Here is a 23,963-nt window from a genome sequence, read left to right as displayed (position 1 = left end):
AGTGTGACACACACCAAGGCCCCACCCCCCTCCCTCCGTCCCTCTTTCTGCTTTCCCCCCCCATAACCTTAATTGTCATTAATTGTCCTCATATCAAAATTGAGTACATAGGATTCATGCTTCTCCATTCTTGTGATGCTTTACTAAGAATAATGTCTTCCACTTCCATCAAGGTTAATACGAAGGATGTAAAGTGTCCATTTTTTTAATGGCTGAATAGTATTCCATGGTATACATATACCACAGCTTGTTAATCCATTCCTGGGTTGGTGGGCATTTAGGCTGTTTCCACATTTTGGCGATTGCAAATTGAGCTGCAAAAAACAGTCTAGTACAAATGTCCTTATTTTAAAAGGATTTTTTTCCTTCTGGGTAGATGCCCAGTAATGGGATTGCAGGATCAAATGGGAGGTCTAGCTTGAGTGCTTTGAGGTTTCTCCATACTTCCTTCCAGAAAGGTTGTACTAGTTTGCAGTCCCACCAGCAGTGTAAAAGTGTTCCCTTCTCTCCACATCCACGCCAGCATCTGCAGTTTTGAGATTTTGTGATGTGGGCCATTCTCACTGGGGTTAGATGATATCTCAGGGTTGTTTTGATTTGCATTTCTCTAATATATAGAGGTGATTTTTTCATGTGTTTGTTAGCCATTCGTCTGTCATCTTTAGAGAAAGTTCTATTCATGTCTCTTGCCCATTGATAGATGGGATTGTTGGCTTTTTTCATGTGGATTAATTTGAGTTCTTTATAGATCCTAGTTATCAAGCTTTTGTCTGATTGAAAATATGCAAATAAAGTTTCTTTACAAATCGTTGTTTTGCCCTTTCCTGGCCAGCCCTGCTGTTCAGAGCAGCCCACAGAAAACTGGGCTGCACCAGTGGGCTCAGCCTCAGCGCATGTGCCCTTGGGAATGGTTCTTTGTTGCTGGGCTGCCCTGTGCACTGAAGGATGTTTAGCAGCCTCCCTGGTCTCTGCCCACAGTGGCATTCTGTGATGGGTTGCCTTGAGCGCCTCCCGCCAATTCATATGTTAAAATGAGGTCATTAGGGCAGGCTCTATAAAAGGGGGGGAATTTGGATACAGAGATGGACAAACACCCTGGGAGAACACTACCTGAAAGTGAAGGCAGAGGTCAGGGTGATGTGTCCAAAGCTAAGAGCGCTCCAAGTTTCTAGCAGTCAGCAGGGGCCAGGGAAGGGGCAGGGAGCAGATGTGCCATAAAAAAAAAAAAAGAAAATATGCAAATATCCTTTCCCATTGTGTAGGTTGTCTCTTTGCTTTGCTTATTGTCTCCTTAGCTGTATCATTATAAACTTCAGATATATAGATATATAAAAATGCCAAAAGTTGGGAGTTATTTGTATTTCTTCTTAATTTTAAAAAATAGTAATTGAAACAAGTTTTGAATACTATATGCTTGATGCTAATCCCCAATAACATTTAAAAAACATTATTAGATTATTTGGAGGTACATATTGAAAAAAACCATGCTTTGTAACCCAAGTTTTTGTTACAAACTTTTGTTTAAAGACAAAAATAGTGACAAACTTAATTCATTTTATATTTTGCGATAGTGCTAGAATAATGTATATTTGATAGGTGAATTAAGATAGATAATACAAAGTGGAATTTTATGTCATCTATACTGTATTTTTGTATTAGAAAAATATTCTTATGAATACTATTGAGAGAAATTAAACTCAATTACAATTATGATCACAGAAGCTAACATTAAATCAGCTCATATCTATGCCAAGGATTGTTCTAGCTTGTTTTATTTTAATGTCATTTAATACACACAGTTTCCCTAGGACATACAGTCATTGCAAACTGACTTCAGAGCTGGAAAGTAATCTGTCCAAGGTCCATAAGCTAAATGGACCAAATGAAGGAGCCTCTCTACAACCCAGGCAAAAGAATTGTGCTTCTAACTGGCAGATTGTTCTAGGAAAAGGAAGGCAACCAGCACGAGAGGCTTCCATATCCTCGAAGAGCTTGTTGTTAAATGATGGAAGAAACAGCACATCTTAGTTACTTCAGAAATCACCACAAAAAGGAAAACCTGAAAATACACATTATAAGAAAAACCATGATTCACCCTTGGTAGAGTGCTGTAGCATCACAGCTCACAGCAACCTCCAACTCCTGGGCTTAAGTGATTCTCTTACCTCAGCCTCCCAATCAGCTGGGACTACAGGTGCCCACCACAATGCCTGGCTATTTTTTGTTGCAGTTTAGCAGGGGCCAGGTTCGAACCCACCACCCTCTGTATACGGGGCCGGCGCCCTACCCACTGAGCCACAGGTGCCACCTGGTGGCTGAAGATTTCAAACATATTTTTCCCCTGTTAGATCTATTCAACAATAAAATGAACGTCCTTACAGAGAAATGAACATTTTAACCCTTAGAATTATTCAGAAGGACATTTTTGACTAGTAGAAATATTATGGACACTCTCTCTGCATTGGGAGGATTGCTCATTTATTTTTCTCTGAAAAAAACTTTCCTAAAAAAATTACTGATGTTAAAACAATAATAAATTCATTACTATTTTTTCCCAAAGGTGACAGCATTTGTGAAATTTATATGTGAAGGCTTGTGTACATATAAAGCAGAAAAGGCCAAGTTATCACTGATTACTTGATTTGCAGAATTCTAAGCAAGAAATAGCAGAAATTTTTGTTTTCTATTACATGTTCTTGCCTTAGAAATAGGTATAGTTACTTATAATGCACAGGGCATCAGTTACAGTTATTTCATTTACCATTTATCTACATATACAGACGGTGCCCAAAAACGTATACACATTTTAAGAAAGAAAAAACTGTATAAAATTATAATACTCTAAATATGCCAATAAAAAAAATGAACACAAGTCACTTTGTTTTAATTGTTAAATCATAGCTGTGTACATTAGTGCAATCAAGGGGTACAATGTGCTGGTTTCATATACAATCTGAAATATTCTCATCAAACTGTTCAACCTAGCCTTCATGGCATTTTCTTAATTATTGTATGTAGACATTTGTATTCTGCCTTTAGTAAGTTTCACCTGTACCCATTCTAAGATGCACCATAGGTGTAGCCCCACCCATTACCCTCCTTCAACCCTAACCTCCTCCCTCCCTTCCCCTTCCTTGGCCCTTTTCTCATAGTCTTGTGCTATAGTTGGATTATAGCCTTCATGTGAAAGCTATAATTTAGCTTCATAGTAGGGCTCAGTACATTGAATACTTTTTCTTGCATTCCTGAGATACTTTGCTAAGAAGAATATGTTCCAGCTCCATCCATGAAAGAGGTAAAGTCTCCATCTTTCTTTAAGGCTGCATAATATTCCATGGTATACATGTACCACAATTTGCTAGTCCATTCGTGGGTCAATGGGCACTTGGGCTTCTTCCATGACTTAGCAATTATGAATTGGGCTGCAATAAACATTCTGGTACAGATGGTGCTGGGTGAACTGGCTGGCAACCCGTAGAAGATTGAAACTGGACCCACACCTTTCACCATTAACTAAGATAGATTCTCACTGGATAAAAGATTTAAACTTAAGACATGAAACTATAAAAATACTTGAAGAAAGTGCAGGGAAAACTTTTGAAGTAATCGGCCTGGGTGAATATTTTATGAGGAGGACTCCCCAGGCAATTGAAGCAGTATCAAAAGTACACTACTTGGACCTGATCAAACTAAAAATCTCTGCACAGCCAAGAACATAGTAAGTAGAGCAAGAAGACAGCCCTCAGAATGGGAGAAAATATTTGCAGGTTATACCTATGATAAAGGTTTAATAACCAGAATCCACAAAGAATTCAAATGTATTAGCAAGAAAAGAACACGTGATCCCATCTCAGGGTGGGCAAGGGACTTAAAGAGAAACTTCTCTAAAAAAGACAGACGCATGATCTACAAACACATGAAAAAAAGCTCATCATCCTTAATCATCAGAGAAATGCAAATCAAAACTACTTTGAGATATCACCTAACCCAAGTAAGAGTAGCCCACATAACAAAATCCCCAAACCAGAGATGTTGGCGTGGACGTGGAGAAAAGGACACACTTCTACACTGCTGGTGGGAATGCCCACTAATACATTCCTTCTGGAAGGATGTTTGGAGAATACTTAGAGACCTAAAAATAGACCTGCCATTCAATCCTATAATTCCTTTACTAGGTTTATACCCAGAAGACCAAAAATCACAATACAAGTTACTTTTGAGAACCTCTTGTAATTGCAAAAATCAAACGAGACTTGAGCATTTCAATTTTAGTAGTTTGTTCCTTTCTTAAAATGTGTATACATTTTTGGGTACTCTATATATATATCCTAATTTGTCCCTACTTTCATTACAAAATAGTGATAGGTGGGTGAATTATGTAGCCCAGAAGACAGAAAGGATATTTATAGAATGTACACTGTTACAAAATATCGCGAAAGTTATTTTGAACCAGTTTGATTTCATTTAGCATAATTCTGTTTCAAAGACTGGCATGTAAATTTTGTCACTTAAGCATGTCTCTAAGATTATAGTATAATTTGATAAGCTGGACCTGTTCTATTTTTGAATCTCACTGGAAAATGTCACTGTTTTTAATTATTGGTACACACTCATATGCTATTTTATCTCACCATTTCCCAAAGGCAGTATTTTACAATATATGTTTCTCCTGGTTGGAAACTTAAATATATTCATTTCTCAGATCCTTAAAGCACTGTCATTATTTATCTTTCAAGATGATAACTTCTGTTTATTATTTTAAGAGAGTAGTAGGCATGACCTATCAAGAGTCGATCATGCAGGGCGGCGCCTGTAGCTCAGTCGGTAAGGCGCCGGCCCCATATACCGAGGGTGGCGGGTTCAAACCCGGCCCTGGCTGAACTGCAACCAAAAAATAGCCGGGCTTTGTGGCAGGCGCCTGTAGTCCCATCTACTCGGGAGGCTGAGGCAGGAGAATTGCTTAAGCCCAGGAGTTGGAGGTTGCTGTGAGCTGTGTGATGCCATGACACTCTACCGAGGGCCATATAGAAAAAAAAAAAAAGAGTCGAGCATGCACTAAAGCTTTGTCGGTACTGATGTCGTAAACAGGACAAGAACAACAACAATAAAAAAAAAATCTTTATTACAGAAAACTGTGGAAATGAGGAATTATAATGACCCATCAGGCGTATCCTCATAACTGATAATAATTATATATATCAAATTATATCAAATGTATATATAATTTGATTTTCTTTAAATATAGAGAAAGAAAAATATACATATAATGTTTAACTCAAGTATATTTGCAAAATATGTGTGAGGTAATTTACTAATAGTTTTACTCTACATTTTCTTCCAGGAGAATCATGCATTTTTCTCAAAAATAGACCAAGTTTAGGTATGTGTTTCCTGGCAACAGTAAGCTATTGTTAAAAACAGTATAGGTCATTAACATAAAAACCTGTCTTTCTTCATATGTTTACATGATTGCTTGTTTTTTACATATATTTTCATAGAAAGTCTTTACTTTGGAGATCATTGAAAACCATATTTCTTTTTTTAGGGTATTTAAAAAACTTTTATAATATATTATAAGGACTAAATCCATAGTCCTTTTGGATCTCATTAAAAATGCAGATTTTAGCACTCACTGCATAACTAATTCATGTCTCTGGAGTAGGAACACGGTAAACTGTCCTTTGAACAAGCACATCAAGTAATCTTTATACATTCTAAAGTTCTGGATCCATAGATTCAATGTTTCTGAAAACGTATGTCAGCCTTGTGTATATAAATGTAGCAAGATCTTCTGTGAAACTGATATTCTGGTCATGTTTCATCTCACTGCACTTTCCATGTGCTTCTTGTCACAGGTACATGTTCCCAGTAATGCTTCTCTTTCACCTCCGGGTCAGGTAAACTTTAAGTGGCTACAGTTGCCATTCGTTACTCTGGAATCTATTAAGTATAGAGTATAAATGTCTCAACAATAATTAAGTAAATGAGGTGAAGGAGATATTAAGGAGTTTGATGTAAGCATTCCAAATTGTATATAAAATCATCACATTGTACCCCATAAATGCATTAATGTTTACATGATCTATGTGTTTATGACTTAACAATAAAAAAATAAAAATAAAATAAAATTACTATGACATCCAGACTTAAAAAAAATTTAATAATTTTGGGGCAGCACCTATGGCTCAAAGGAGTAGGGTGCCGGCCCCATATACCAGAGGTGGCGGGTTCAAACCTGGCCCCAGCCAAAAACTGCAAAAAAAAAAAAAAAAACTATTAATAATTTCTAAAGGGTAGCTCATGCCTATAATCCTAGCACTCTGGGAGCCCAGGCAGGAGGATTGCTTTGGCTCAGGACTTTCTGAGTAAGAGTGAGACCTTGTTTCTACTAAAGAAAAATGACAATAATAAAATATAAAATAAAATTAATAAAATAAATAGAAAAATTATCCTGGTATCCTATCACTCACCTGTAATCCCAGATACTTGGGAACCTTGGACAAGAGTATCACTTGAGCCCAGGAGGTTGAGGTTGCTGTTAACTATGAAGACATAATTGCACTCTACTCAGGGAGACGGAACAAGATTCTGTCTTTAATAATAATAATAATAATAATATCTAGAATATCTCTTTCTCCTGAAGAGGTATTAACATTTCCTTTAAAGTGCTGGCTTTTTAAACTTAGAAACCAAGATAAATCTCCTGGTGGTTAATCTTTATTTGTTAATATCTATCATTTATTTAATGTTAGGCAAAATAATTAAGTTTATGTTAATGTGAAAAAGAAATCCACAAAGGTAACAAGAAATAATACCATTATTTTTGATCTAATTTCTCAGTAATGCATCTGAAATCTTCCCCCACTTTTTAACCAGCATTAAAATGCACAATATAGACAGCCTTCTTAAATAATTGTCAATATTTAAAAAAAGCTTGTTCTACAACATAAGCCAGACAAAATGCATTGATTGTGTCATAATTGTATTTTATGTATGTCTGTACGTGTACATTCATTCATTCATTAATTTAGAGACAGCATCCTACTCCATCACTCAGGCTAGAGAGCATTAGCATGATCAGATCTCATGGCTCACTGTGGCCTTGAACTTCTGAACTCAAGAAATCCTTCCATCTCTGCCTCCCAAGTAGTTAGGATTACAGGAATATGCCACCACTTCCAGCTAGGTTTTTTTTTTTTGTTTTTTTTTTTTTAATTTTTTGTAGAGGCAGCATCTCCCTGTGTTTGGTGCCCAAGCTAGTCTCAAACACTTGGGCCCATGCAAATCCCCTGCCTTGACTTCCAAAGTGCAGGGATTACAGGAACACTCCACTGCACCCAGCTAACAACATGCTCTTATAATTAATATATGCTGCATTTACATAAATGATAAAGACATACATAGAGAAAGGCAGGCATTTTATTCAATGTTTGCAAATGCAAACACATATAATCATTTTTACTATAATTATTTATAATGGGTAGTAGGATATGAAAGTTATTTTACTGACAGAAAAAAGGTTTTACAGATTGTGATGTAAAAGAAGTGTCTGTTTCATAGGCTAAAGCATGAGTAAACTTTTTTATGATCAAAAATTTTTTTCCATAAATTATTGTAACACTGATGGGTATGGCATTTTGCCTCAATGGCAAATTTCTTATTTTCATCCACTAGGAGAAATGTCTGGACTGTATTTCAATTGAAAATCATGCATCTTACTTAATAAGGTAGAGTATAAAATGTGCGCAGAGAAATTATAGAGGGCATTTTTGTCTTTTAAACTTTGAATCCTCCTAAAGAAGAATGTAGAAACCATTTGTATTTTCTATTCCACTCCATGTTTTTTCAAGCCTCTTTTCCAATTCTTCCTTCTCTTCATTTAGGTTAAAAATATTTATTCTTTATTCAAATAACAAAGGGTACGAATGAAAAAATAAATGTATTCAAATAATAAAGGGGCAAATGTTGCAAACTTCTAGGGTAAGATTAGTAATTCTGGAGACCTAATGTGCAGCATAATAACTGTGGTTAGTAATAATGGATTGTATGTTTGAAAACTAAATTGATTTAGATCTAAGTTTTCTCACCACACGCACACACAGAATTTGGAATCTGACTGGATTATCTTTGTCCCTGGTTCCTGGGAAGAAAGTTGTAAATTCTTATAACTGTTCCTGAGTAACAGGATGGTCTTTGTTATTCATCATCCTCTTGGATTACACCTGAGTTTCTGCTGATGAGATGCCTCCCTCTGGGGACTGACCATCAGAAGGATCGACCAAGTGAGTAGGGATTTGAGCCACCACAGCCTCCAAGGAAAAAAGAGGGGTTGGAGATTGAATTCAGCCATGTAGCCAATGATTCTTCAAACTACCTGATAAATTCCAATAAAAGCTCTACACTGAGGCTCCATGGAGCTTCCTGGCTCGTGAGCATATGCCCGCCATGACAGCAGTGTGACCCGATTTTAAAAGCAGTGTGCACAAAAGTTCAGCACAGAAAACCATGCTAGAATCACCCTATGTGCCACTTCATTTGGCTGGTCCTGATTTGTATCCTCTATAATAAAACCGTAATCATATAGCCAGGTGTTGTGGCGGGCGCCTGTAGTCCCAGCTACTAAGAGGCTGAGGCAAGAGAATTGTGTAAGCCCGAAAGTTAGAGGTTGCTGTGAGCTGTGAAACCACAGCACTCTACCCAGGGAGACAGCTGGAGACTCTATCTCAAAAAAAAAAAAAAAAAAAACCTGTAATCATAGTTTCCTGTGTTCTGTGAGTCTTTCTAGTGAAAAACAAAACCAGAGATATTGCTAGAAACCACAGAATTTATAGCCAATTAGTAATAAGTTCAGGTGGCATGGGGACCCCCAAAGTGAGGCTAGCCTGTGAGGTCTTGTGGGGACTCTTACTTTTAACTTACAGGGTCTTCACTACCTCCAGTAGCTAGTCAGTGTCATAACAATGTGCTTTTTTTTTTTTTTTGCAGTTTTTGGCCAGGGCTGGGTTTGAACCTGCCACCTGTGGCATATGGGACCAGCGCCCTACTCCTTTGAGCCACAGGCGCCCCTACAATGTGCTTTAAGTAATGCTCCATCTGGTAAAAACAAAAACAAAAACAAAAACATAGAACATCATAGGCAGACATATCATCAGCTCCTGGGTCTCTCCTAACTCTATACTGATACAGAAGCTTGATAAAGCTTCCTCACTGAGAAGAGGCTGCAAGGTATGAGATTCAAAGGTAAGAATTATAGTCAGGTAAAAAATAAAGTGCAGCTTGGAGTAAAAAATATGTTCTGATCTAGTGAAAGCAAAAAACCATTGTTGTCTGTTATAATATTTGATATAAAACCAGTGAAAAAGAAATAAAAGTCAAAATTATTACCACTACTCTCTCATTCATGACATAATACCATGATATCTGAGGATGAACTGAGAGCAAAAAAGTTGTTTAGGTATGAGGTTTACACAAGAATGAGTCAAAATGTACTTCTTTAGTCATTTTTTTGTTTTGAAGAAACACTACACCATAAGAAGATAGAAGAAAGAAAAGATTCAGAGATTTGCCAATTGGATCAGTTTGCAAACAATTTTAGTAGACGGAAATAATACTTCAAAACCCTGCAAGCTTGCAAGTAACTTGGCCTCATTGAATAAAACATGCTGTGCTCTGATTCTTCAAGATTCCCAGTTAATATATGTTTGACCACAGAATTGACATCTGAAGAGTATGAGATTTACTGCTTTATTGTCAGGATAATTTTACTAAGTTGGGATCATTTTTTATATCCTTGTACCTACTAATATCCACCATGCTTGCTTATATATAGACACATCCTCTAAATGTGTACTGATACTTATTTCAAAGCTAAAATTAACACTTTTGATTTATTGCCATCATACTAATAGTGTTTCAATATGGGATGTGGACACACACACACAAATATCTATGTGAACGGGAAGTCCTCACTTGGCCTAGGTTCTTGAAAATAATGACTTTAAGCAAAATTATATGTAACAAAACCCATGTTTCCTCATTAACACTATGAAAATGACAGTGTATGAATGTTATTTGAGGACCTGCTGCATATCATTTTACTTAAATTTCCAGTTTTCAAGAACCTATTGACTATGTTAGATGAGGACTACGTGTGTATATGTGTGTGTGTATTGATAACTATATGCACATATTTATTTAAGAACACATCCATCTAACAATATCGTTTCATGTTCTTGTTTTCAAAAGTCACTCTGTAATATGTGGCCTAAATGATCCAGAGTGGGGAAATAATTGATATTTTCTATGTGTGTCTGATTCTGAAGTGGTTTATGCTTCTTCAACCACTTCACCAACCCATTCATTTAATGTGTAGTATATTCGGGTACCTCCCATTGCAGGACCTGAACGCTTTATGTCTCAAGGGATAATAATTGTATGTATGCTATTGAACTACTTGAGGGCAGGGAACTATTTTTTTTTTCTTGATAAGGTAAAACCTTTATAAAAATTTTATCTTATTGTTATATTAGGAGACAAAAGGCAAAAAAAAAATTCTCCTGGTAACACAGTGAGCAATGATTTCCGAAAACAATTTTAATATTGAAATCAGTAGTTTGAATAAGTGCCAGTCATCAAGGCTGAATACATTATAAACTCAAAGAGAAATGCAAAAACCTAAATAAAATATATTATCAAATATAATTATAAGGAAATTATCTTTTTTTAGATTGGTTCTTCAGTCTTCATACTCCCTGACAATTGTTACTTATCATTTTTATTAGTCATGACTTCTTTCTAGTTTTAGATTGTAAGCTCCTCTACAACAAAAATATATCTTATGTGATTTTGTAACCACCACTTGTACATTGTACTTTGTATAAAATGAATTTAGGATTTCTCATCTATATTTACTGAATAAAAAAAAACCACCATCATCATCAACAATGTAAAACTCTCATGATGCTTAATCCTCCACTTACCTTTCCTCTTCCTGTCTGTTAAATCACTTCTGAGGTGTAGTTCAAGGGTCTCTATCAGCCTGTGTATCATTGTTCCCTAGCCCATTGGCTTTTATTTCCCCCCCCTTTTTTTTATTGTTAAATCATAGCTGTGTACATTAGTTCAATCGCCTGCACCCATTCTAAGATGCACCATAGATGTGGCCCCACCCATTACCCTCCCTCCCTTTAAATACCATCTATATTCAATTGAGTCCCAGTCCCATCTCTGTCCTCTTCAGTCACTTCAATCTTATGAATCCAATTGTTCATTTGACACCTTTTCTTGGGTTCAATACAGTTCTCCAACAGCTGAAAGAGAAAGAAAAAAATAAATCTCTTAAATCTATAATACTTATACAAACATCTTAATAAATTCACTTTTTTCCAATTAAGTTTTCATATGTAATCACATATATTTGTTTCAATGAATATAAGTTCAGATAGTAAAAGGCATCCTATCCTATCAAAAGCCGAATCCACAGCCCATGCATGGTAGACTCGTATTTGCTTTTCTCTGATAACACGCCATAATGTGTTGAATGGAATAACATAGTCTTTGTGACACATTCTACACAGACTTGAAATAAGAATTTTGACCAGAATAATTCAAGCATAAGAGTTTTCAGTATTTAAAAATACTTTATTCTGACTTAATTTTTAAAATTCATTATCTAAATAATAAACATGATGAAATAAATATAATGATTTTTAAAATATGATATAAAACATCTAAATACCAGAGTTTGAAGAATTAACATAGATTAATTTCTGCAGCCACATTATCTTGTACTTCTAGACATCTCTATATAACAATTATACTATAAATCTGGTGTTCATTTTATCCAAAGACTGAGTGCTCTTTAGACGTCAGGTGGTGAATCCTGCCAAAATTAGATCCTTCCGCTCATGGCAGCGTGTCTTCTGAGCCAGATTGGGTCTAGAAATGCCAGCCAGGAACGAAGACCTGGAATCAAGGGCTTTAAGAGTCTGTTTGGTACTTTATATTCCTGTGATTGAAGGTGCATAACAGAGTCCTCTGAACTTTTCTCTTTCCTTTCCCCAAGCAAACGAAGGAGGTCCCTGAGCCGCACTGCTTGCGGTTGGGACAGGCATTGACTTGGGCACTGTCAGTGGAACCTGGCTTTGTCATGTGCACCCCAAGTCTACCCCATAATTTGGGCTATTCTCATGGCTCAAACACAGGCATGGGAATAGCCCAAGGACTCTAGTCTGGTGGCCTGGCTGCCTTGCAGACTTATTCCAGGCCCCAGGCCACTTTTTGTCAGGATCTGGTGGAGCTGGCCAAACTCTGATTCCAGGACTGAGGTTGTCCCTCTGCTCTAAATGCAGCATCCTCTGTGGGTGCCAGCAGAGTTCTGCCCTGTGCCGTGTGCTGTGATGGGGTGAGTCTGAGTTCCAGTACAAAGTCCCACAATAAGTCTCCCTTCTCCAAGCACAAAGATTTTTCTCTCCACTTGGCAGAACTGCCACACTGCCAGGAAATGGGAGAATGGTGGCATAGGCAATGCAAGATTGTCGTTTTTGCCCTCATTAATCCCTCATAATGTATTGTTAATGTCAGGTAGCATGATCAGTCATCTGACTTGGAGTCTTTAAAAGATGCTTTCTTGCATGGATAGATGTCGAATTTAATGTTCATGTTGAAACAAGATCACTAGAGGTTTCTGTTTGGCCAGCTTGCCCCAGTACCTCTTGGGGAATTCTTATAATAAAGAGCCAAACTGAATCAACATTATCTCCAAACTCTAAAAATAAAATAAAATGTAATCATATTATTCCCTAAAGATTTAAGTTAATTTGGGCAGGCTATAAACTAAAGTTCATCTTTGCATAATTTATATTTATAATAGTTTCTCAAGCAGACTAAATATTTAAAGGGTATAAGACATACATTGTATCTTCACTAGGGATAATGTTTCATTGTATATTATTCATAACACCCATACATATCACTCATTTCTAAAGAAATCATCTTAATGGAAAATCCTTCTTGTGAGTGTGTTACAGTACAGTCTCTAAGGAAATACAATTAATAATGTGTTTATGAACTTAGCCATAATCAATGCATGGAGCTTAGGTTGAATAAAATATACACAGTAAGAATTATCAACTCTTAGTATTGTTAGAAAATATGGATATCATCTAGTGTAATATATTTCAGATTATTATCATGCATCATTTAAGGAAATTCATCCTGAGGCAATTTCATTACTGAACATCATAAAATATACTTACACGAACTGCTGGTATAGCCTACTACACATGGAGAGTATATAGCCATTTACCCTAGCCTAAAAACCTGCATAGCATGTTACCCAAGAAGTGAATACTATAGACGATTATAAAACATGGCGAGTATTTGCATACGCAAATATTGAAAATGTAACACATTGAACAGGGAACCTACCAGATCTATGACAACATGAAGAGAGAGAAATTGTTTCATGTCCATTATATTCTGATGGGACCAACATTTTATATGTTTTCTGATATTGACCGAAATATGCTTATGAGGTGATTCACCGTGTAAGTACTACACAGTTAATATGTCATGTATTTTTGTAGGTTCTGACTAGCACTTAAAAAATATACACATGAGAAATATGCCAGAGAGAATTGTGTGTTATAACAATATAATTTGGTAAAATTCTTTAATAATAAATATGTTATACGTTCATAAATATACAAATTCCAAGGTGAAAGATAAAATATGTTCTTACATTTGATTATAGTAAAAAAAAATAGAAAGTCATTGAGATAGGGTAAGACTTATAGTTATTATTTTTTTTCTAATAAAGAAGCAAATGTAAATGATTTCCCCAAGGTCTCAGAGTGAATCAGGAATGAGCCAAGATTAGTATAATCTACTGTTATGATTTTCAGTCTACTGATTCTCCCAATATACAACAAACAAGTTATTACCAAAGAACAAAACACCTTTTTTTCCCTACTTTTTTTTTTATTAAATCATAGCTGTGTACATTATGGGGTACAGTGCAATTATGGGGTACAGTGTGCTGGTTTTATATATAATTTGAAATACTTTCATCAAACTGGTTAACATAGCCTTCACTGCATTTTCTTAGTTATTGTGTTAAGACATTTATACTCTACACTTAGTAGATTTAACATGTACCCTTGTAAAATGCACCAGAGGTGTGGTCCCACCAATTACCCTCCCTCCACCCTTCCCCCACACCCCCTCCTCTAAAAACTTGAACAGTGGAGAAGAATTTTCCTCCTGAGTTTCCAATATCTAAAAGAAAGGGACAATAGCTTTATGTGCTTTTATTTTCTGACACATCTTCTTTTTATAACTATTATAGACTAATTTTTCACAATAGTAAACCAAAACTAAAAGTTATAAGCTATCTGTTAACGCTAAGTGTAATGCCTTAACATCAATTCACAATATTGATTTCCTTTATTTCTTTAGGACTTTACGGTCTATTGTAGACAAAGATGATATGTAAATCAGTAATGTCAAATAATAAAAGGACTCAATAACTTTTGTATTAAATTATGTACTTATTTTAGTTACACACCAATTAATACCAAAATATGGTATTATTGGGTCTTTAGAAACGTGTTCTTTTGGTCATTTGAGCTCAGTGAAAAAATTTCTGAAAGACTTGGTATGCATTATAGACAGGCTATAGCAGAGATAGTGAACCTTTTTCAGGTTGGAAGGCCACATTAGTTTGGCTGTAATCAAATAAGGCTGCATTCAAGAATCTTTAATTGGATATACTTTAAAATGTACATAATTTTGTTAAAATTATTATGTACTTAATAATTTTCAAAAATAAAAAGTATTAATTAATTTTAAAGTTAAACTAACCTTCTAATGTTTTGTCTTCTCTGGTGAAAGCATTCAAATATTTGATTACAAGGTGGAGATCAGCAGTTTCAGCTGATCCTCTATAATGGGTGTCAGTGACTTCTGACCTTAAGGGCATCTTGATTTGCGTTAGGTAGCAATACCTAACCACTTATTGCAGCAATAAGTGGTTGAAAAACAAGGAAGCGTATGATGCCCCATAATCATATCATTGTATACAGTTATGATTTAATAAAAAAATTAAAAAAAAAAAAAAGAAAAACAAGGAAGCATTTTTCAGGTGTGTTGCCTAAGGCATGGGTATTTTATTGCATTTTTCCATTTTTCAGTTGGAACTTTCATAACATCAAACAACGAGTTTAACAAGGCAAAAAAAATGGAAACCTAATAAACACATGTATACGTAAAAATACAAAAAAGAAAACAAAAAAAGAATGTCAGGTACTGAAAGTTCAATGAATTCCACCTGTAGTTCTTTAGGTGCCTTGGTGATATCAATGAGGTAAGGCTGAATTGCTGATTTTTGTGTGATGTCATGATTCTCAAAGTCAGTGAGCACCTCATTGTATTCTCCAGTTAATAGGTCTATAATGGAAGGGTATTCTTAGAAGGATTCTCAAGTATCATTCGCTCATAAAGGACCTTTGCCAGCTGGGGAAAATGTTAATCTGAAAATCCTTTTGAAGAAGTGGTGTTGTGATGAGAAATAGGAAAGATAAAGGAGTCAAAGATTATATCAAGATTTTTGGCTCGACCAACCAGAAGACTGTCTGGGCATGGGGGTTAAATTTTAGACATACTGATAAAATTTGAGACACACTGATTTTAAAATGCTAATTAAATAGCTAAGTTGGGCACAATTGAGACAGGATGGCTACAGATAATAATTCAAAGTCATCAATTAACAGATGATATTTAAAGCCGTGAAACTGGATGAGATAACAAATAAAGAATAGTGTATATTGTGTTCTAATATGAAGATATTGCTAAGGAAGAGACACTACAGAAAGAGATTAAGATCGGATAGCCAGTGAAGTAGAAGGAATTCCAGACAGTTTGTCCTACAACCCAAGTAAAGAAATTGTTTTTAAGAGAAAAGCGTGATCAAGTCATTCAAGGAGGATTAAGAGAGAGTTGAATTTCTGATCATTATTTTCTGTTTAACAAATACTAATGCATGGGGTGGTGCCTATGGCTCATTGAGGAGGGCACCGGCCCCACATACCAGAGGTGATGAGTTCAAACCTGGCCCTGGCTAAACTGCAACAAAAAATAGCCAGGCGTTGTGGTGGGCACCTGTGGCCCCAGCTACTGGGGAAGGTGAAGAGAATCGCGTAAGCCCAGGAGTTGGAGGTTGCTATTAACTGTGACACCAAAATAATAAAATAAAATAAAATAAAACCTTATAAAAAACAAAAACAAATAGTAATGCTTTTTTAATTCAAAATAGCAAATTTTAGCAATTGAGCATTTTGTTCTTCACATGTCACAGTTTTCTTTTCTTTCTTTCTGTTTTTTTTTTTAGCCCCCCATCTTTTAAAGAAGAGGAATAAGCAATAATCATTGACTTTGCATCAGCAATTCATTACACGCCAGGCAGTCATTGATTGCACCTGTGTAGGCTGACGTTTAAATTGCAAAGTATGTGTAAATTTTATTTTTCAGATTTTTTTATTATTTTGTAAGAGACTTGGTCTCACTCTGTCACCTATGTTGGAGTGCATGGCATGATCAGAGTTATAATCTAGAACCTGTGAGCTCAAAAGTCCTTCTGCCTCAGCTTCCCAACTAGCTAGAACTATAGGTCTATGCCTCCATGCTGGTCTATTTTCTTCTTTTTTTAAAAAAATGTTTTATAGAGAAGGGGTCTCACTATGTTGCCCAGGCTGATCTTTAACTCCTGGCCTCAAGCCACATTTGTGCCGTGGCCTCCTAAAGTGCTCAGATTCTAAGCATGAGCCACTATACTCAGACTCGTCGATTAATTTTAATTTCACAGAATATATTATTTTCTCTAAATAAAATAATAGTTATCATTTTATTAATTGCATACTGGAAATCCTTACAAAGAGGAAAACATGAAATATTGTTCTGTACTTTTCATGGTATTTCGCTGCTCCCAGCACTTTGTAATTATGTTTGGCTTTAAGCCTGAAGTTATGCAGCTCAATGATGCAATTTGTTACTTTTATGTGTAACTTCCAAATGATTTTAATGTGTCTTATGCATGTAAAAATTGCAAGACAAGTCCCTGAAGATTATGAGAATGAGATTTTTGAATTATATGATGTATTTTTGTTTCTGAAGTATTGACTTTTCTGCTCAGGAAATAACACTTAAAGCCCTGTGGATATGATATGTAAAATGAACACCCAAGGGGTGCTGAGGATGCTGAATTGGAGCTAACCGCTTTATTCACTGCGAGGCAATCACAAGAGTCATCTGGGCCCTTTGTTTTCTTATGGCTATGTCTGATGCTCTTGTATAATAAAGTAAGCAGCTTAAACTGTTGCTTTAATCAAGAAGCCCTTGATCAATCACCGACTTGCCAAAGAACTATTTATAAAGTACATACTATTTATACTGAGATATGTGCTATAGGGAATATAAAAGAAAATTTTGTTTCATTCCCTTTTCTCAAGAAACCTAATTACAGAGACATAGCTGTGGCATACAAAATAAAGGGAGAACAAATCAATGTATACATTAGTTCTAAATTCTCTGGTATATTTTTACAAGCTATAGGAATCCTACAAAGGGCAAGATCAATGTGATTGAGAATATTTCGGGAAGATAGTAAAGGAAGAGTATACTTCAGGTTTACTTCCACATGGCCATGGAAAGTCCAGTTTAGAAGAGGGGTAGTGAAGACTGTGGTTTATCTTTCCTCCCCCTAACATAGCCTAACAGTGTCTAAGGCTTACTTCTCAGAAGATATTTATGGGAAAATAATTATAGGACTTTGAATGACTTGGCTATCTAGAGAGAAGGAAAGTAATTTTGTAATCTGGCGATCTAAGCAGGCAGAAGATATTATCAAGGAACAAAAGAGTAAATGAGTCCAGTTTTTCAGGGCAGATATGTTAATGATTTTTGCTTATGATGGAGGGTTATTGGTAAACAATTTTAGGAAAAATAGCATTTCACTTACAGATACCGTTTGATAACATATCAAAGCAATATGACTGCGAGTATACTTGATATAATCTTAATTAACCCAGTTTGACTGGGTTAAGTGATACCCAGTAAATGGTAAAGCATCATTTCTGGTGTATCTTTAGGGGAATTTCCAGAAGAGCCTGGCATTTAAATCAATAGATGAAGTTAGGAGCAACTGCCTCTACGCAGTGTGAAACAGCATCATCTAATCAATTGAGGTCCAGTCAGAACAAAACCTAAAGAGAGAAAATGAATTCACATTCTTTTCTGGAGCTTGGACATTGATTTTTCTCCTTGGAAAAATTGGAACTCCAGGTTGTCTGGCCTTTGGACTCTGGAGCTTACACCATCATCTCCCCAGTTGTTCAGGCCTTCAGTATCATGCTGAGAGTTATAGTATTGGCTTCCCTGGATCTCAGGACTTCTGATGTGTTCTGAATATATACCAATAGCTTCCCTTCTCAGTCAGCTTACAAATAGCATACTATTTGATTTCTCAGCTTCTATAATTATGTGAATAATGCTCATAATAAATTCTTCCAACTCCCCATAAGTATGTGTGTGTGTATAACAAGGAGACTTCTGTCAGGGTTTTAAAAATAAAAGTCTAGGCAGCAGGTTAATCTGCATTGTGATTGTGGTAAAACTTTGATTTTTTTTTTTTTTTTTTTACAGAAACCCACCTGTTGACTGAATAAATGGTGAGTAGAAATCAAAAAATGATTGGCAAAGGTTGGTCAACATATCAAAATTTCAGCCTCAAAGGCTGAGATTTGGGAGTCTGAGATACAAAACAAGAGAAGAAAAATAGAAGAAAAAATTATGGTGTTGCAAGTTAAACATTAAAGATTTGCCGAATTTCCCTTGGATGCACAAATGCAAGGCTTATTTGAAATTAAATAAGTTGGTTTTAACTGAACATCTCAAAGTCGGACATCTGGGAGTGCAAATGCAGCATAACAGCACAGAAATAATATATAGATTGGAGCTCCATGAAAACAGAAGAACCATGTTAGAATAATTAGTGTTTCTAGAAAAAGGTACAGCCTGCAACATAAGGTATTGTGAGCATTCTTTGAATGTCTATTTTTTTTATTAAATCATAAAGAGGTAGGTCATGTATATATTAATGCACTTATGGGGTATAATGTGCTGATTTCATACACCATTTGGAATGCTTACATAATACTGGTTAATAAATCCTTCACCTTAATTATTGTGATAAGAAATTTATACTCTATACTTAATAGATTCGACGTGTACCCTTGCAATATACACCATAGGTGTGATCCCACCATTCACTCTCCCACAATCTGACCTCCCCCCTTCCCTCCCATGCCCCCTTTCCTGGGCCATAGCTGTGATCTATTCTTCATATGAAAGTGCGAGTGATTGTAAATTGGTTTCATAATAGTACTGAGTATATTGGATATTTTTCCCTTCATTCTTGAGATACTTTACTAAGTAAGATATGTTCTAGCTCCATCCATATAACATAAAAGAGGTAAAATCTCCATGGAAGGAATGAAACAATGGATAAAGGCCAGGGTAGTTGGCATTAATCCAATTTCCACTAGAGGTTGAAGCTAAGGCTACATTAGTTTTTTAGTCAAGCATGAAGATAGAAGTAAATTTTTCTCAAGGTCAGCAAAACATGAGACCCAGACAGTTAGTAAATACTTGTTATTTCCTGCTTTAATTGGTCTTGGGAACTGAGACCATCTATGTTAATATGTCTTAAAAGTTTTGTCTGAGAAAGATAAAACAGTAAACCAAAAAATAACTTCACTATTTGCTTCAAAAAATTCCCAGAGACTTATTTATGGAAGACAAGAATTTTCTCATGTGAACAAACATCACTTATTAAGTAACAGTTTACTCACTCAATATCAGCCGTGTACTGTATCCATAAATCTTACCCTATACTGTATTGTGAACTTGGCTCAATCTCAATCATATGTCCACTTTGAAAGATCCACTTTAAAAGACTCAAGGTCAGACTCTGAAGGTCTCTTATCGACCCCCCTCCCTTCCTCTCTCTTCTGGATCTTTCTTAATATTTGCTCATTCTATTCTGCAGTGAGTACTAATTAATTTGTTTTGCATTTTTAATAGGTTATCTGGTAAATTCAACACTTTCTTAAATTTAATGCCATCAACTCTTTCTTCTTGGTTACAATGCTAGGTTTGGAACGTTGACACCAAGTTTATGTCATTATAATAATAAACAGAGACACAGTTAATAGTCAATAGGCTATCTTTTTGAGTTATCATAGATTATTTTAAACTCATAAATGCAAAGCAATTAAGTGCTGAACAAATTTCTGTGATTAGGTATAAAGTCATCTAGTAGACCTCTCAAACAAGAAGGATTATGCAGTATTATAAAGGGCTGTAAGGTAAATGTGGATTTTAATGTGCAAAAGATCAAAATTCTAAATGATGTACTACATGCATAATAAATAGAGAGAAACCAAGCAACTATACTATTATTAGTTATCATGAATAATTCACCAAGTAAAGCATCATCAATACCAGCAAAAAGTGAATTTGTGATTTTAATTAATGTTTAACAAACCAGAACTATTCTGCCTATGATAAATGACAAGGAAAATAAAAGCATAATGTTTTATTTCACACTATTATTAAAAATCAAGTTCTTAAGGTGCTGTTTTGGGGGTTCTTATTCAACTCATTGTTCATGAGATTCACGTAAGCAAAATAATTCCAGCACTTTCTGTAAGTAAACTGCTCAAGTACTATTTATGGAACATCATGTATTTCACAGAACTCATCTTTAATTCAGTAAAGTGTGAAATATAACATAGTAGTTTGTATAATGTTAAATAAATTACAATATTAGGTAAAAGGTTGTTATATAATATTAAAAAAAAAAGAGGAGTAATCAATTAGCTTATGTCCTCTTCTCAACATACAATTTTCTAATTCCAGGCACTAAGTCAAGTTTGACCTGTGAGAACTGAAACCATACTCTCTAAATTAGCAAGGCAACTCTTGCCTAGGACATGAAGTTGCAGATAATGTTATTGTTTCTTTTAAAAATTTTTTATGTTTGGCCAGAAGGACACTATTCAGAATATTCTCATCAAATTTCCTTCCCAGAGCAATAGATCATGCACTTGGACTCATCAAACATTTCTCGGTGTTTATCACATGCTTTATAACCTTGCCTGTCTGTGTCTACCAAGTGTAACTATTATATCAACTTTGAACAAGCATAATCAGTATTTCTCCCACAGCCACATTGAAAGCACCACATTCAAGTAGAATGATGAAAACCATATGAATACCCCATGACTCCTCCCTCCCTAGGCACCACTAATTATAATAGCCTTCTATTTTGAAATAAATTTCCCATAAACCCAATAAAGAGATCCTCTAGAATATTATTATAAAAATGAGCTTTAAAATATATTCATTTAGGTGTTTTTTTTCTCTTTATCATTCTTACACACAAGTCATAATACATAAGATTTTTTTTTGGGGGGGAATGATATAGTTACTGTCAATTGGAATTAAGTTATACATTTCAACCATTAAAAAAGATGGAGATTTTACATCTTTTGTATTAACCTGAATGGATGTGGAACACATTCTTCTTAGTAAAGCATCATGAGAATGGAGAAGCAAGAATCCAATGTACTCAATTCTAATATGAAGGCAGTAGATGAGCTAATACAGGGGTATGGCAGGGGAATGAGGGAGTGGGGAGAGGGGAGGCGGGTGGGGATGGGGTGCAATGGTACTATGGGGTGTATGGCATACTTCTTGGGGGCAGAACACAATAATAAGAGAGACTTTATCTAACAAACGCAATCAGTGCAACCTAATGCTTTGCACCCTTAATGAATCTCAAGAAATGAAAAAAAGTTACACATTTCATGAAAATTTTCATTTTAATAGAAATTAAAAGGCTTGGGCGTGTGTTTTAAAAACTGCCTTCTATGAAGCACCAGCTCTGAGAAATTTTTTTTTCTATAGTTAAATATGGTTAGAAAAGCCTGCATACTCTAACCCCTTTGAGGGTCACAATGCTCATTAGCATCTTCAAGGTTTAAGCGGTTAACTTCCAGAGCCTTCCAAAGTAATTTGACTATATAACCCTTTATCAGAGGAACAGCTCTTAGCTTCCTTCAAATGCAGTCCAAGGTAGTAATCACTAGATATTGCAATTTCAGAAACTCTGACCTAGTGCTAAAGTGTCTTTTAAAAACATGACTCATATAATTTTAACATCAGATAATGTATAATTCTCTAATCAACTGCTCTGTGTTCACATTCAAGACACATGACTGCTATCCACCCTCTGCTTAAAACCTCCGTTGACTGAGCAGCTCATCATCCCTATGACATCTCTTGCATTCAGGTAACAGAGTATCCCCTAAATATCTTCACCCGTGTCCAGAATACGCCTCGATCATTTTTGTTGTGCACATTCCTTTTTTTTAAATTCCAAAGTCACATAAATCATGGTAAATCTATGTGATAGATGGTCCAAATTCATATATTAAAATAATAATTTACAAAGTGATAATATTAGGAGATGGGGCCTTTCACCTTTACCTTTCATTTGTTCCTTTTGCCATGTGAGGACACAGATAGAAGACCCATACACGTATCAGAAAGTGGCCTCCCACCACACACCGAATCTGCTGACATCTTGATCTTAGACTTTCCAGCCTCCAGAATAGTGAGAAATAAATTTCTGGTGTTTGCAAGCTACCCAGTGTATGGCATTATTTTTCATAGCAGCCCAAAGATACTAAGACAATAATTTATCGGTTAGATGATAGCAATATTGGCCCACACACACTCTTTTCTTGAGTAAAACACCCTAACCTCAGTTATGCATTGTCTAGACGTGATTGAAGGTTCTACTTTTTCTATTGAAAAAGGTCCAGTTTTAACTTGCCATTTTGAATAGATTGTCTAAGATCAAGAACAGTTTTGCAGGCTATAGTCTTATAAATGAGGAGTAGATTGGCACCATCAATTCCCAATACTGGATTTTACCTTTCTTTTATGATAATGAGAGCAATTATCTGATAGTATTTTATTAAATAAAAGTATTATCATCATTTAATGTGATTTAGTAATGTAAAACAAAGATTTGTGGTACAAAAAAATTTTAAAGAGGTGATTTGATTAAGAAGCAATTCATGAATTTGGAAACACAAAAGAGGTTTGCTATTCTGATGACAAAGCATCAAAGGAAAATATTTGAGCATAATAAATAATTTAATTGGTTGCAGGTACATAATTTCTACATTTTGTTTACCTTTTTAGGAAGTTGCTAGTCACTTAACTATGTATTAGCTGGCTGCTTATGATTTCACTGAGATTGAGTTTTACTTCTGTCTAGCGTAGGCATTTACCGGAAACAACCCAAGTTTAGTTTCACTTATGTTTTCAGTTTAAGCAAGGGTAAGGCTATTTTTAAAGCCTCCATGGTTTTGTTTAATCAGGATTATTTCAGACTCAGTCTCCATTTTAATTTTGCCTTCACTGTAATGACTTCTCTATTAATTTTATGGTTTTGCCATTATTTTCACCTATTCTTTGTAAGAGACTCCTGCCTAGTTGCTTCCCAACATTGATCTTCTAAATTCTCTTGAGTTACTGAGCCTCATTTCTAGATGAGCACATTGTCAAAAATCTAAAATGATTGTATATTTCAATATGCCCTGTAACTAGATATAACCATAACTAATTAAAGGCAAGTAAAATCTTAGGAGAAGTGCATAAGGAGATTAAGAAGTCCACATAGAAGGAAGAAGTATGCCTTCTCCAAGCCCTCCTTTGTATGGGAAAAACAGACTTCAGCTGTTTTGGACCTTTACCCACAGAGAGTGAACTACAACAATGGTAAGTCGATAAAAAGACACATGTCCCTTTCCCTGCTCTGCCATGATTATCTTAGA

The sequence above is a fragment of the Nycticebus coucang genome, chromosome 10 (genome assembly GCF_027406575.1).
Source record: "Nycticebus coucang isolate mNycCou1 chromosome 10, mNycCou1.pri, whole genome shotgun sequence".
Taxonomy (NCBI): domain Eukaryota; kingdom Metazoa; phylum Chordata; class Mammalia; order Primates; family Lorisidae; genus Nycticebus; species Nycticebus coucang.
This window is presented reverse-complemented; position numbering follows the sequence as displayed.